A 16,863-nucleotide genomic window follows, 5' to 3' on the forward strand; every position below is an offset into this window, starting at 1 on the left:
TGAACCTACTGATATTACCAACATCCTGGCAGATAGAGTCAGTGCAAACTTCACCCCCCCCCTCACCTCTTAAAGGGCCCACAACAATACCGGAAAAGTGTAGTGTCCCAAAACTCACAGACGCACAGATGAAAACAGCCCTTTCAAAAGCCAAAAACACAGCGTGAATGCGACCAGATGGTTTCCCAGGCTGCATCTTGCACGAACTACAGAATGAACTAACCCCCCCCCACCTAAACACGCTGTTCAACCTCACCCTCTCCACAGGCAATGTGCCCATAGAATGGTGCACAGCAATGGTTATTCCTCTCCACAAAGGAGGGGCACAACTGACCCTGGTAACTATCGCCCCATAAGCCTGACTAGCCTGGTCTGCAAGGCTATGGAGCACATCATCATGGAACTCATTAACAAAGACATTGGGAACCTCCAAACACTTGACTCAACCCAGTTCAACTTTGTTAAGGGCAGATCATGCCTACTAAACCTGGTTGACTTCTTCGAGACAGTCACCAAGGCCATAGATGAGGGAAAGGTGGTTCACACAGCCTACCTTGATCTCGCCAAGGCTTTCAACACCATTCTCTACTCGGGTATTACAGAAAAGCTCACCAGCTTGAACATAAACCCCTACATCACGAGATGGGTTGCCAACTGGCTTACAGACAGAACTCACACAGTAAGAATATCGGGCTCTAGGTCCGACTCTAAACCAGTCACAAGTGGTGTCCCACAAGGCTTGGTCCTGGGACCCCTACTGTTCGGCATATACTTCTCAGAAGTACAGGCAAACACAGGAGGACTATGGCTAACCCAAGTTCACTCTTTGGCTGACACGGACATCCTCCAAAAGGGCCTTACTGAGATGGACACCTGGTGTCAAAGTCATGGCCTCAAGCTAAATGCCAAAAAATGCATAGTCATCCCATTTGGGAAAAACAAAACACCCACGAATTACCACATAGGTGGCAGCCCCCTTAATACAGAAGAGGTAATGAGAGATCTGGGGACCCAGGTAGATAGTAATTGCTCCTTTGACAATTATATTGCCAGAGTAGTTAGGAAATCCTTCTGTGTGGCCCATCTAATTACTAAAGGTTTTGCATCTAGAAATAAAGAGGTTATAGTGCCCCTCTACTCGTCACTCATTAGACCCATCATAGAGTACAATGCCTCATTTGGGATGAACCTCACAAGACACTTCCAACAGCTGGAAAGACCACAAAAGTACCTCACCAAGAGGATTACTGGCCTCAAACAGATGTCCTATGCAGCCCGACTGAAATATCTCCGGCTGTACTCAGTGGCATATCATTTACTCAGAGGTGATCTCTGCCTGACTTACAAAGCCATGTCCAACTCAGAATTGATGGACATGCTCCACCTAAAGAAATGCAAGTCACTGCGAGCCACACACTCTAGTGAGCTAAACCTCGCCACAACAATAAATAGAACATGCTGGAGGGATAGATTCCTGTCATAGAGACGCCCCATGCTTTAGAACTAAATTCCAAATTACATCAGGTAGAGCCCCTCACTAACACTCTTCAAGAGAAACCTTGACGAGTGGATGGGTAACAGAAAATACACCCCTGGAATCACTTCATTGGCTCTGCATGACAGAGGATCAGTTAATTAATCAATGGGGTGGCAAAAGCCAACACACTCTGGCTAGGCTTATAAATGCCCTCGGGCAGATAGCCTAGTACCTACCTATGAACCTATGAATCTATGAACTCCTTCCCCAAAGGTGTATTTCACTGGGAATGACATCAGCAGGCTTGCCAAAGTAGGGCATTTGAATTGTAGTGAGTGTGACTAACCTAAAAAGCATTGCTCCCTACACAAAGAAACACACACACAAACATCAACACTTGCCATGTGTGGGAATAGAACCTCTACCAAAGTACTATATCACACTACAGCATTATACTGTTATAGAATGAACCACAGAGATTACTGGGCTACTCCTTTCCCAAATGTGTATTTGACAGTGAATGACATCAGCAAGCTTGCCAAAGTCAGGCATTTGAATTGTCTTGAGTGTGACTAGCCTAAAAAGCATTGCTTCCTACACAGACAGAGACACACACACTCACAGACACACACACACACACACACACACACACACACACACACACACACACACACACACACACACACACACACACACACACAGTTGTCATGTCTGGGATTACAGCTCCTACCTAACTAGTCTATCACACTACAGCATTATGCAGTTATAGGACACGCCATGGAGATTACTGGGCAAGTCCTTTCCCAAAGGTGTATTTCAAAGTGAATGACATCAGCAGCCTTGCCAAAGTAGGACATTTGAATTGTAATGAGTTTGACTAGCCTAAAAATATTGCTCCCTACACAAACAAAGACACACACACACACACACACACACAGACACACACACACACACACACACACACACACACACACACACACACACACATAGTTGCCATGTCTGGGATTAGAACTCCTACCTAATGAGTTTATCACACTACAGCATTACGCAGTTATAGGATGCACCATGGAGATTACTGGGTTACTTCTTTCCCAAAGGTGTATTTCAAAGTGAATGACATCAGCAGCCTTGCCAAAGTAGGGGATTTGAATTGCAGTGAGTGTGACTAGCCTAAAAAGCATTGCTTCCCACACAGACAAAGATATACACACACACACACACACACACACACACACACACACACACACACACACACACACACACACACACACACAGTTACCATGTCTGGGATTAGAACTCCTACCTAACTAATTTATTACACTACAGCATTACACAGTTATAGGATGCACCACAGAGATTACCGGGCTACCCCTTTCCCAAAGGTGTATTCCAAATACATCAGCAGGCTTGTCATAGTAAGGCTATGGGGAGGGCAGTGTGTGTGCATGGGCCATAACACATTCATCTTGAGGTAGACACACCACACTCAGGTACACACAGGTTTATATTCTGCAGGTACATGTATACAACTGCTAGATGTCTACCGCTTTGTACAGTCATGTTGCACAGCTAGCACTTGCACCACAGAGTCTGTAATGCTGATGAATACTAGTGGCTAATTTGTACAGTGAATGACAGTTACATATCATGTGGTTGCAGCCATTTGGTTGTGTGCTGGGTGGGACAGTCCTCATGATGGAAGGCTCTTTGCCACTGTCACTCTCTTCCACACATCTATGTATGTGTACTTTTGGCATATTATAGTGTGTTGCCCTTGGATATATGTGTGCATTCCTGTCCAATGTGTGTGCAAAGCATGACTGGTGCATACTGAGGAGTGTATGTGCTAACATACCAAACTGGAGTGTATGTGCTAACATACCAAACTGGAGTGTATGTGCTAACATACCAAACTGGAGGCTGAGCTCTCTCAACTCAGGACTGGCAAGACCAGACAGGAGGAGAAGGCAACTACACACACCACAAAACCAGCCTCACATAATGCTACCACTCCACTGAATCAAACACATAAACACACAAAGACATACTCGGAGGCTCTGAGTAAAAATTTACCTAAACAGCAGAGGCCTCCAAAGCAGACACCCAAACAACTGCTTCCTCAAGACACCCCACAAGCAACACATAAACCACAAAAGCAGTGTGCAAAGCAGTCACAGCCCTTAAGGCCAAATACAACACCAAACATACTTGTCATAGGTGACTCCATAGTCAGACACACTGACGTCCCACTCACCAGGCTGAACAAGAAGAGGGTCACAGTAAGCTGCCTATCGGGCGCTAGAATCCGCCACATAACACAAGCACTCGGGTCACTCCACAGCAAGTACAAATATGACACAGTCATTGTCCATGCTGGTGTGAGCGACCTGAGACACCTCCCTGGACTACATGAAAAGAGACATAGAGGAGCTCTCTGATTATGTAGCCCAGGCAGGTATGACCCTAACCCTGAGCAGTATCCTTCCTTCACCAAGAATGATGCCACAATATAGAGACAAGATGATCAGCTTTAAGAATTGGCTTAATGTCTGGTGTCATTCAAAGGGGATCCAGTGTCTGTCTGCCTGGGATGACATGCTTGACAAGCCACGCTGCTTCGCAAGGGACGGCTTGCACCTGTCACCCCTGGGATTACGGATATTGGCTAAGGCTCTTGCCAACCCCATAGTGCCTTTTTTAGGCAAGGCTCAAATTCTAAACCTACCACCCTAGAAAACAAAAATGGGAAGAAACTGAGGGTAATGTTGCTCAATGCCAGAAGTCTAAATCTCAAAATGCACGCACTTGAGGCCCTTCTCAGTATGGAGAACATCGATGTCTGTGCTGTAACTGAAATCTGGTTCAAGGCTCTATTAGGTTTTACCTCATATCATGCGTTCCGGCCCCAAAACCCGGACCACACCACAAAAGGAGGGGGTGTATCCATATTCATAAAGGATACCCACACCTCCAGGTTGGTGGTAACCAAGCCGGAAACCATCCAGGTGCAACTAACCATAGGCAAAACTGCTCTACAAATTGTAGCATGCTACAGGCCACCCTCTCAAACTCAGGAACCCCACACAGCCTTCCTGAAGACACTGGAGGGTATAAATGTATCTCCAAACACCATCATATTGGGTGACTTCAACTACCCAAATATAGCCTGGGAACATTACTCAAGCCCTAACTTTCTAGCCCAACGGTTCCTGGAGTTCATAAATTCAAATGCCATGGAACAGCTAGTCACTGTTCCCACGAGAGGAGAAAATATACTAGATCTCATTGTCACAAACATGGGGACAAAATGCTCCACACCGGAAGTATATCCCTCATTGGTGAGATCTGATCATAAACTAATTTCACTAGAAATCCACATCCCGCCCCCACCCCAAACAAAAAAGACCATAGTGAAGAACTTCTCTAAAGCAAACTTCACACTACTCAAGACTGGTGTGGTATCCTTCAAGGCCCCTGAGCCAGAGGAAACCATAACCCAAGCTGCGGAAGCCCTTACAAATGCCTTCTATGAACACCTCCAGGACTGCATGGATCAGGCAATCCCAAATAAAACCAAGACTCTTTCCACAAAGGGCAAACATCCAGTCTGGTGGACCCCAGCCATTAACAAACTTTACAATAAGAGGAGAAAGCTATTACATGATAGAACAAAATCCATAAAAGGGAAGTCACCCCTGATCATTATTAGTAAAAAAATACGAGCACTCATAAAATCAACTAAGGCCAATTTTGAGAGAAAAATTGCCATGGATTCAAAGGACAATCATAAGGCCTTTTTCAGCTATGTTAGGAACCTGGGTGGAAACTCCCAGATATGCTCAGAATTAGTCCAAAATGATACAAAAATCACTGAACCCACAGACATTGCCAACATACTGGCAGATAGGTTCAGTGCAAACTTCACCCCCTCTCCCCCCCTAAAGGAGAGATAACTATCCCAGCCGAGTGTAGCCTCCCGGACATCTCAAATGCGCAGGTGAAAGCTGCTCTCTCTAAAGCTAAAAACACAGCATCAATGGGACCGGATGGTGTCCCCGGCTGTGTGCTACACGAGCTAAATGAGGAATTAAACCCGCGCATAAGGCAGCTGTTTAATCTCAGCCTTACCACAGGATACGTGCCCAAGGAGTGGCGTATGGCAACTGTGGTCCCACTCCACAAAGGCGCCTCACGGACCCTGGTAATTACCCCCATAAGCTTAACAAGTCTAGTCTGCAAAGCTATGGAGAGGATCATAATGGAGCTCATAAACAAAGATATAGGGACTTGCAGACATTGGACCCGACCCAGTTTGGCTTTGTCAAGGGAAGATCATGCCTTTTGAACTTGGTCGACTTCTTGAAACAGTCACCAAGGCCATTGATGAGGAAAGGCAGTCCATACAGCCTACCTTGACCTTGCAAAGGTGTTCAACACAATACCCACTCGGGTATTGTAGAAAAACTTACCAGCTTAAATGTAAACCCATATGTCACAAGATGGGTTGCAAACTGGCTTAAGGACAGAACCCACAGGGTTAGAGTTGCTGGCGCTGTGTCAGACTCCAAGCTGGTCACAAGTGGTGTCTCACAGGGCTCGGTCCTTGGCCCCCTATTGTTTGGCATCTACTTCTCAGAAGTACAGGCCAACATGGGAGGACTTTGGCTGACAAAGTTTGCAGACGACTGCAAACTGGGCGCCGTAGTGGAAAGTGCATCGGACATGGATATCCTTCAGAAGGGACTCATGGAAACAGATAGCTGGTGCCAGAGCCATGGCCTGAAGTTAAACGCCAAAAAATGTATAGTCATACCCTTCGGGAAAAACAAGGTAACCCCAAGCTACCATATAGGTGGCAATCCACTAAGCACAGAAGAGGTTATCAGGGACCTGGGGACCCAGGTTGACAGTGGCCTTTCTTTTGACACTCACATTGCTAAAGTGGTTAGAAAGACCTTCTACATTGCCCACCTGATCATGAAGGGATTCATATCCAGATCTAGTGAGGTCATTGTTCCCCTGTACTCTTCACTTATCAGACCAATGATCAAGTACAATGCCCCATTCGGGATGTATCTCACCCGACATCTGCAGCAATTGGAGAGTCCCCAAAAGTTCCTCACCAAAAGAATAAAGGGACTCCAAAATCTGTCATATGCTGCCAGATTGAAGAAACTCCAGCTCTATTCAGTCGCATACCGTCTGCTCAGAGGTGACATGTGCCTGACATACAAGGCCATGTCCAACCCGGAATTAATAGACATGCTCCACCTCAAAAAATCCAAATCCACCAAAACCACTAGAGCAAGCGACTTAAACCTTAGCACGGATATAAATAGGACGTGCTGGAGGGATAGATTTATCACTCAGAGACTCCCTATGCTGTGGAATAAAATCCCGGTCCATGTGAGGCAGAGCACCTCGCTGACTCTGTTCAAGAGAAATCTAGACCTGTGGATGGGAGATCGTAGGTTTACCCCGGGAATCATATCTGTGTCACTGCTGGACAGAGGCACAACAAACTAATGGGCACAGTATTTTTTCATATAAGGGGTGGCATAAGCCACAAAAATTTGGGCTAGGCTTATAAATGCTTTAGGGCAGATAGCCTAGTATAAACCTATGAACCTATGAACCTATGAACATCTGCAACTGTCAGATATGTATGGTCCACTGTTGTTGGAAGGCATGGACTTCATTTGTTTAAGTGTGTGAGCATGCCCAGTATGCCCTTCTGTATTGAATGTGTGGATCCATTCCTGGTAGTTTGTACTCCAGTGCAGACCTTTGTGTTCTACACCTACAAACTGTTTGTGCAGGATATCTGTAGATCAGTTGGCAATATGGGGTCAAACAGTGCAAGGGGTAGTGTGTACTGTAGGTGATTGTGTCTGTGCTGCTTCTGCTACATGGTACTGGTGTTAGCAGAGATATTCAGACATGTGTACTGTTATGCACTGTGATGTTTTATGTCCTCCAGTACTGTCAGGTGGACATTTTTGCTCACAGTGATGTCCTGGAGAACAGAGGGTGAATGCAGCTGTGTCCAGTACAGTGGTCAAATGCCTACATATTCATGGAAAGTTATGCCATTCTGGAGGGGGAGCTGCAGACATTTGCTGCTGGGTCTGTGTATCCTGTTCAGCACCTTGGTACAGTGCTGGCAGGGGATCCCGTACTTGTACATCCATCAACATGACAGTATGGCCTTACCTTGCTGTGACAATACCTCACAGCTGTACAGATTCACACAGGTTAACCAGAGGTAGGGGTCATAAGTCAGGACATTACCCCTATTGTGGTGTATGTGCAGGTTTGTAGCCACCCATTTTTGTGTTTACAGCCAGGGATAGTATGTGCACATGGCTGTGTGTCAGACCTTGCAAACTCCATGCTCCCCCCCCTGTATTATTCTATCCTCTTCCATACAGTATGCATACATTCTCTGATATTTTCCCCATAGTTATCACCTCATCACAGCTGTGTTTTGGTGTTGGTCCACAGTTCATGCAGTGGGACATGGTGGACATGTTACTGTGGTATGTCCACTTGGCCTTGCATATGGCTTATATGGAGTGTGTTATGTTGTTATTTGGGTGTCCATGACATAACATACATTGGCAGTATGGGTGAGATGCAGGCCTTTGGCAGAGGCCTTTAGGCCATTTGGTGGTGATGCAGGCCAGCTGTAGCAGGCCATTGCATTCTGTCAGTCCTACAGTCCCAGACTGCCATACAGTATATTCCCTTGGGGTGACAGAGTAGGCGTGCTAGGTGTTCATGCTAATACTTTCTATCAGTATTGATCAGGTGGTGTGGATGCTGGCAGGGTGCTACTTACAGCTAGGGACACACCTGCATGGGACACCTGCACTGTTTCATAGTTTAGTAGTAGGCTAACTGCCTTTGTGGACCACTTTAAGCCTAGCCAGTTACCCCAAGTAAGAATCAAACTCTGCACCTTGTGTTTGTAAGGTTAACACCTTAACCATTACGCCATCCTCCTGCATGCTGCTTTCTTTTGCTATTGCCATACACAGGTGGGGGGTCATATTGTACCCATTCCCAACAGCAGGGATATGACCAGAGAGGTACCTGTGGGTGGTGTTTCGGTGAGCTGCTTGCATGTGTGCTATGGACACTACTTGCATCTGACTCACAGATATGCATGGGGCATTCCAGTTATGCTGGCTTGTGCAGGGACATCAGCCATTTCCCAATACATCAGTCCTATCACCTTTGTGATCTGCAAGTGTTCGGCCAGACAACATTGGTATTCCCTACTACAAGCCCAGATAATGTGATGCATACCTGTATGTACAATTCCAAGGGTGTGTCCATTTCACGGTTATACATTATATACTGTATGTCTGGGTTACTTTTCCCTGTGTACTGCTTGTATATCTAGCCCAACAGTTATGCCATGTCCATCTTTCAGATGGTGACACATATTGCCACCATACATTTACAATGGTTTACTGCTAGCATGTGTTATATGGGGGGAAATGTCTTTGGCACTGCAGAGGACTTGACCCTGTCATCGGCAGTAGTGGGCAATGGCCACCAGGTCAAACCTCAACATGCATACATACTGACCACTCTCACACAATATGAAACACATACCAACCTAACACACACATACCTGCATATTGTACAGATGCTACAATCTATCCTCCTACCTTGGCCACCTCAGGTCATCTGTGCTCTACTGGTATTATACCTACACATACATGTTACTAAATGTCTACATCGGATTGGAGGGGGGGCACATCTGACTGTTACTACATTTCTACATAGGATTTGGGGGGGCACACCTGACTGTTACAATGTGTGTACATCAGATTGGGGGGGCACACCAGACTGTTACTACATGTCTAAATAGGAATAGGGGGTACACCTGACTGTTACTACATTTCTATGTAGGATTGGGGGGCACACCTGACTGTTTCTCAATTTCTACACAGGATTGGGGGCACACCTAATTGTTACTACATTTCTACATAGGATTAGTGGGGGGCACACCTGACTGTTTCTACATTTCTACACAGGATTGGGAAGGGCACACCTGACTGTTTCTACAATTTCTGCACAGGATTGGGGAGGGGCACACCTGACTGTTTCTACATTTCTACGTAGTTTTGGGGGGGCACACCTGACACTTGTACACATTTGCTATGACTGTACTGGTATGTCAGGTACTCCATTACATCCTGTATTCTAACCTATCATGCTGACTAGAGGCATATCAGTGTACTACAGCTCTTAGGTTTGATTGACCTACATATCAGTTTCTGACTTCCTACCCTTCATAACTAACATACCACTGCCTGACCTGCTGTAGTCTGTTTGTGTAGGACTGGGGGGGTTACCCATAGCCATCATTCAGAGGCCTTAGCACAGCCTTTGTTTGTGTTTGTCTACACCTGTCCTGCTGGCTGAGACTTTTGTTGGCTAAGTGAACCTCCCTGACTGGCATGTGTGAGTCATCTGGACACACATATGGCCCAGCACATTTCCTGCAGTGGGTTTTGTCGCCATGTGTAGTACTGGCTAGTATGGTGACACCAGTATTTGTTACAGATCTCATGGTGCCACTATTGGTGTCTGCTGTCTGTTGGCATTCCATTCAGCCACCCAATTCCCTTGCATGCTCATATCCATGCCATAGATACAAATAACCACACATACTACTCCATTCTGCAATTGGTAAGGAGAGTGACTTACCTTGTGGGTGTGCCAGTATTGAGGATGGTGCTGGAGGGCTGCTTATGTCGGATGCACATAGTACACTCCCTATACATGATTAAGCACATGTAGTGTCATGTTTGGCATCCCTTTTACTGTAGTTGTGAGTCAGAGAGTGGTGTCATTTCATGGGTCCCTCCTGTGTCAGTGTATGTGCTATGCGTTGCCTCTTTGCCAAGGCCAGGGCATACTGGGCACACCTCCTACTGCCTACTTGGGCAGGCTCAGGTTGTTCCTCCTCTGAGTAACTCTGTGCCTGTGCAGACCTTGGCAATGGTGGGGGGCTGTGTGGCCCTACCCCATGCTGTCCCTGCTGCAGCTGTTTCTGCAGGATCATATTGTGTAGCATGGCACATACGATGACAATTTGAGTACATGTAGCTGGGGAGTACTGCAAGGCTCCACCAGATGTGTCCTGGCACCGGAACCGTGACTTGAGCATCCCAAACACATGCTCTATTACAACTCTGGTCTGTGCATGTGCCTCATTATGGAGTTCTTATTCGGGTGTGTGTGCATTTCTGATGGATGTCATCAGCCTCAGCTCCAGTGCATAACCAGCATCCCCCACTAGGTGACCACAAGGGATGTCCCCACTGGCAAACCTCTGGTACAGCTGCGTCAGATACCAGATGTGGGAATCATGATAGCTTCCAGGGCAGCCAGCACACGCATTCATTATAATGCCCTGGGCATCACACATGATCTGGCAGTTGATGGAGGGGAAGCCCTTGCAGTTAATGTAGACCCTACCACACTCACTAGGTGGTGCTTTGATGAGTATGTGCATGCAGTCTATAGCACCCACTACCTCACGGTATTCTGCTATTTGGTGGAAGAGATGCATATTTCTGGCCAATGCCTCATGGGTTTTGGAGAAATATATGTGCTCACAGGCATGCGCTGACATGGCATCCAGGAACTGATGGAGTACCCTGGATGCTGATGCCTGTGAGATCCCCATTATATCTCCAGTTGGCCTTTGGAAGGTACCTGTAGCTCGTATTCTTAGGCCTACACATACCTTGATATCCACTGAGATGGGTTCCCCACTGTTAGTTCTGTGTGTGAGGCATGGCCGGCACAGCTCAGCAATTTGCTGTAGGAGGTCCCTGTATACCCTATAGTGCTCCATTATCTCCAGCTCATGTAGCCCTGGTAGGTTATCCTGGGTCTGTACACTCTTCTCCATCTCCTTCACTGTGGATTGGTTGACAGCATTCTCATCCTCACCACCCTCAGCCTCTTCCACATGTTGATGTATGATAGCTATTGCAGCCCCTATCATTTTGTTGTTTTTGTTTGTTAAAATTCCCCCACTTGTATACACCAGTGGTGTAGAATATGTTGGAAAAACCAGAGGGAAAGGTGTTTGCATAGTTTACAGTAGTGTTTGGGCTGGTCTGGTCTGCTGCCTGTGTAACTGGCTGATTCTGATACATTTCACCTTCCAGCTATGCTACTTATCCTAGATTACCTTCCTACTGCTTGTTTTCCCCTTCCATTGCCTTCCTGTTTAAGCCCGGGGGCGTACTGTGCAAACATAGTGCTCAAATGTGCACAGAGCTGCTATTTCCTGGTTTATTTTTTTTTCCTTTAAAACCCGGTGCGCGGCACGCACACCCGCTTAGGCCATGTAAAGAGTGCTAGGCAGCCTCAGACACACCCCCTTGCTTAGCTCTGCGAGGCTAAGGGCAAACCTGAGACACAGGCCTCCAATCCACTTACAGTATGCCTGATAAACCCCCTATGGTGTCAGCTAACTCCTAGGCTTGCACCAAAATATTCCTGCTCTTACACTGTTGGGTGCTGACTAGCATGCAGGGGAAATCTTGGATTCAGTATCATTTCCCTCATTTGCACTGGATTGCCTGCTGATGCATAATTACAGGTCCCATACTGAGCCTCCCCCCTCAGCAACCACTATTCACTGGCTATGTTGTCTTCTGCCTGCCAATGAGTATAATGGCAAAATAGTGATTTTGGTTAGAATGCTTATTTTAGGGTTTTTATTTTATTTTTCGTCCGATTCTGTTTGTGTGCTGCTGCCCTCCACTTAAACAGCCGAAATTGGCTAATTAAATAAAAGTTCATGTTTTTATTTTTTGCAACTGTTTTCCATGCCAATGGCCATATATTTGGCCATTGGCATGCTTTCTACATAATATCCACTCTTTATTTGGAGCTGTCATGGCTCCGTTTTGTAGTTTGCAGAAATGTACTCAGTTACTAACAGAGTAAATTTCTGCAGATTACAATAGTCCTGCACGGCCAGCTTCCAGCTTCCTGGATCACAAATTCACCTCATTTGCATGAATTTCACCTGCAAATAGGGTAATTTGCATACAGGAGCTGAGTCTGTGCACGACTAGTGCAGGAGCGCTCATGCATGTCCCTGCAGTTTATTCCTGGATCGCACGGCAGACATATTGCCTGCTGGAGCTCCTGCACTAGTCCTGCATACTGTGCAGGGCTTGCTGAATCCTGGGGTATATTTTCACAGCTGATAAGGCTTACATGATCCACCCTAGTCTGCCAGTTATTTATTAGATAAGGTATCGGTCCTTTTTATTTAAAAGATAATCTGTCTCCCATCCCTAAATTCACAGGAATGGCTTTATGCCTGGCACATGCATTTTTCAATTTACTGACTATTTTTAAATATGGTACACTTTTAGGAAAGCTGTGCCTGTTTATCACCTCCCTTTCTGTATAATAACATGTTCTTTTATTTAACATGAGGTATTCGTCTTTTGTCCCTAAACTGTTTCTTCTTGTTCCTGATCACCCTTTTTCCATGAAAAATGGCATCTACGTCATCTCTACAGATTCTCATAAGATAACAAGATCTTGTTTTATGTCCTCTTCTATTCAGTCTACCTCCTTTCGTCAACTCTGTCTACACATGTTAAGCTCATCTAAATTCCCTTTACATAGTTTCTGGTGCAGATCAACCACCATTTTCTTACCCTCATTCAAACGGCGTCTATTCTGCCCTCACCCTTTCAAAGATAAGCTCTAACACACACCCTACTTCAGGAGAAACTAAATAGTATCTCCTCATTTTCTGTAGTCAATGCTTTGTCCATTATGTAGTAGTATTACTGCAACATTATTTGTTGCTTTCTCACAATACTTTCTCATTTTAGGCCATCTGATGTCACCATTCCATGCTCCCTTTTTATTTGTGTTATTGTTCAAGTTTCTATTCTAAATGGAGGCAGGAACATAACTGGCTTTTTCAATATCATATTTTCTGTCTGTCTGGCCTTTGATTCCAGATTTTGCGAAGAAGGAAAATTGTGAATCCAAAAGGAGAACTTCCATGAAAACAAAAATAAGCCAATATAAACTAAACAGTTTACAGTGTTTGAATAGTAAATAGCAAACAAATTACTTCAACAGTACATATGAAACAGAAATTGTCTTCTGAATAGACTCACTGTAATTCAAGACTGAATCTTAAATGAAGTCCAAATAGCCACAAAAACACACAAGCCATTGTTACCTTCCCATGCAAATGGAATATATTATAAATCTGCCAAACAATGAAAGGAAATCCACCAACAAATGATCAAAAGTCCATTAAAACAGAACTTTATTTACACAACCAAAAAATAAAATAAAGTAAAACATGAGAACAGGTTTAGTGCTTTCATCCTAACAAAACATTTGGACTTCTTCAGAACCTGCTATCTTTTAGCTCTCATCCCTTTTAATACTCTATGGTTAATAAGACTTAACTAAATAATCATTTCATGCATAAATGAATTAATACGAAAATAAAAATACAACAATATGTATGAATGGGTCTACTTTGTTTCATTGAAAGCTCATTTCACTGAATTTCAATTCACCTTGACCAAATCGCTGAAGCTCAAATTACTGAAAACTCATTTCACTGAATCTCATTTCACTGAAGTGAAGTACTGGCACTGTGTAGAGTACTGTAAGGCAAGTAAAAGGTATATGCCCTTTTCCCCACTGTAGTGCAATCCTGGAGTTAGTATATATAGTTAGGGGTGTGTGGGGACACAGCCCCCCACAATGGGGGGTATGTGAAGGGCATAACCCCCCCACATACTTTGAGTATATATTGTCTTCTGGAAAGAGTTAGTCATTGGTGTTGTAAGTATGCATGTCTATGGTTTAAAATGTATTGTTATGAGGCTTTCGGTGAAATATAATATAAAACCAAACTAGGTGGGAGGATGCAATGTGCTTGGTGCAGAGATCTGCATCTGGAAATGCTGTACCTAGCTTTGTTCCAAGTGAATGCCCCTCACTGGTGTCAGTGGTGAAGATCGAGGTTCCTTGATTACTGGCCCAGAGGAGGGAAGTCACAGTCAGCAAGACAGTATGATACAGCACAATTAACAACTAACAAAGACCCAGCAGCTTGCCTCAATGATGCCAACAAAAAAATATATATTTTTGTGCAAGAATAGCTCCAGATAAGTGCTCTGAGTGGTGACTGGGTGCAGGCAACCAAGGATTTGCCCACAGTTGGTATGGTTTGAGCAAGAGTTTGAACAGTATCAGAACCATTAGATCCAAGGATTTAAATTTTGTGACATATATAAGGCATGTTGGGAAGACATATATGTGTCTCTGAGGATCCTCATGCTCTGGAACAGGCCCTCCATCCATGTGAAGCAGAATTCACCCCTAACTCTGCTTAAGCATAATCCTGAGCAATGGATGAGAAATTAGAAATTCGCACCGGGTCTGGTTCTTATATCTCTGATAAACAGAGGCAGATAGCAATGCCCAAACTAACATACACAAAACACATAACCTCTAGAAACTTCATAAATAAGATACCACCTCCTAATAAATGCCCACGATACATAGGAGCACAGTGGGTTGAATTGTGCGGCTAGGCTTATAAAAGCCTTGGTGTTCGTTAGCCTACTATATACCTATGAACATATGAGCATGCAAGAGAAGGAAAAGGAGGCATAGAAATGTAGACAGCAGCATGATTAGACATTTGCTGGTGAAGTCTGGTACCTCAGCAATGGATAGCAAAAAGAGACATAACATGTATTATAAACTAAAGCAGCGGGAAAAAACAGAATTGAGCTTCAGAAAGTGAGGCTATGTTTAAAAAGTTACAGGACAATGTGACACATAGAGTGGGCAGAATGGTAGATATAGTACTGACACCAGAATGAGTAATAACAGTAAGCAGGCTAGGCGATGGGCTATTACTGATCGATAGCAGTGGTCAGGCTCAGTCTGATGCTACAGTCTAAGAAGGAGACTGTATAGCCCAAAAGTTAGGAGAGATGATACAAATGTTCTGGAAAGACAGGCTACATTTGGTTTAAAGTATAAATTGCTGGCTGTATTAGGTTGTATTAGGAACATAAGTGTATTAGCTTGGCATTGCATCACTGATACATTTTACTTCTGTTATATCAAAATGTATCTAAACTTACGGCATTATATGTAATAAAGTAATAAAACAAGGGATGTAGGAAAAGAATGAACATATGAATGATCTGAAGTTTATTACTTCCACTTTACATAATTTTATTTATTTATTTCCATTTGTTTACTAGAAGAGTCCAGATGGGCCTATGATGATATTTTCAGTGGAGGCCTGGGGAGAAAAGCTCCACAAATACAATGTTAACATAGTACAATAATTATTTTGTATACATAAAGTATGCAGTACAGAATATATGTAGGCTCTACGTATAGAAATTAATATTAAAGTCACAAATAGAAAAAAATGACACAGCTAGAAAAAATATATGAATATTAGTTTAAATAGCGAGAACATTAAATAAACGTTTGGGACAAATTGAATTGAAAACAGGAAAAAAGAAAAATTTCAAGGGTTGAGAAAGCAGTAGACAAGCAGATAGAGAAACAGGTAACTGAGGAGAAGAAGGAGTAAAGGGAAGGAAAAAAGTTAGGTGAAGAATTTGGGGAGAGAGAGAGAGAGAGATAAGTGCAGGGTAGGAGATATTTGGTTATTTAGAGCAACTAACCAGGCTTAGTACAGGAGCAAAGCCAAGTGTTACTAAGATGTTCCCATAGTAGTTGTTTGAATTTGGTACTATTGTTATTATTATTGAGAATATCTTGAGGTATATCATTCTAAGCTTTGGCTAGTTTTTATGAATATAGGGAGTCCTCATAGCTATTATTTGACTTAGTGACCTTCAAAAGCAACTTATTCGAAGATCTTAATATTTTATTACTGGAATATGGCTGAACTAGGTTACTAATAGATGGGCAGTTTCCAGGGTGATACATGGTAGAATTAGTTAAAACTAGTTGGTTATAGATTAAAAGGTTGGGAAGTTCCATCCATTTGAGTTGTTGTAGTCCCTTGCAGTGATGAGTTCTTGCAGGTTGATTGGAAGCAAATCTGGCAATTTTATAATAGCAGGATTCTAATTTGTATTGGTTGCATTTTCTTAAGTTAGTGAAAATGGGTGAGGAATAAGTGGGGGGATAGAAGGTGAGGTCTATTTATGGCATGTCTAGAGGAATCAGTTAGAAAGGGCTTTATTCTATACAGGGAGCCTAGTTTGAAATACACATGTTCTTCATGTTTCACTGTTGCAGTCATCACCTGTGGGATTATCCCTGCTGTGGTAGCCCTCGGCCAGCCCGAATACCAG

General features: G+C 44.0%; 1 long non-coding RNA gene across 1 annotated transcript in view; it reads right to left on the bottom strand.

The window, feature by feature from the left end:
• LOC122810035 overlaps positions 1 to 16,863 on the bottom strand; it is a 454,948-nt gene that overhangs the window by 389,129 nt on the left and 48,956 nt on the right. The gene's annotated exons all lie outside the window — the stretch shown is intronic.

The sequence above is a fragment of the Protopterus annectens genome, chromosome 1.part1 (assembly GCF_019279795.1).
Source record: "Protopterus annectens isolate FY-2018-M chromosome 1.part1, PAN1.0, whole genome shotgun sequence".
NCBI classification, from domain to species: Eukaryota; Metazoa; Chordata; order Ceratodontiformes; family Protopteridae; genus Protopterus; species Protopterus annectens.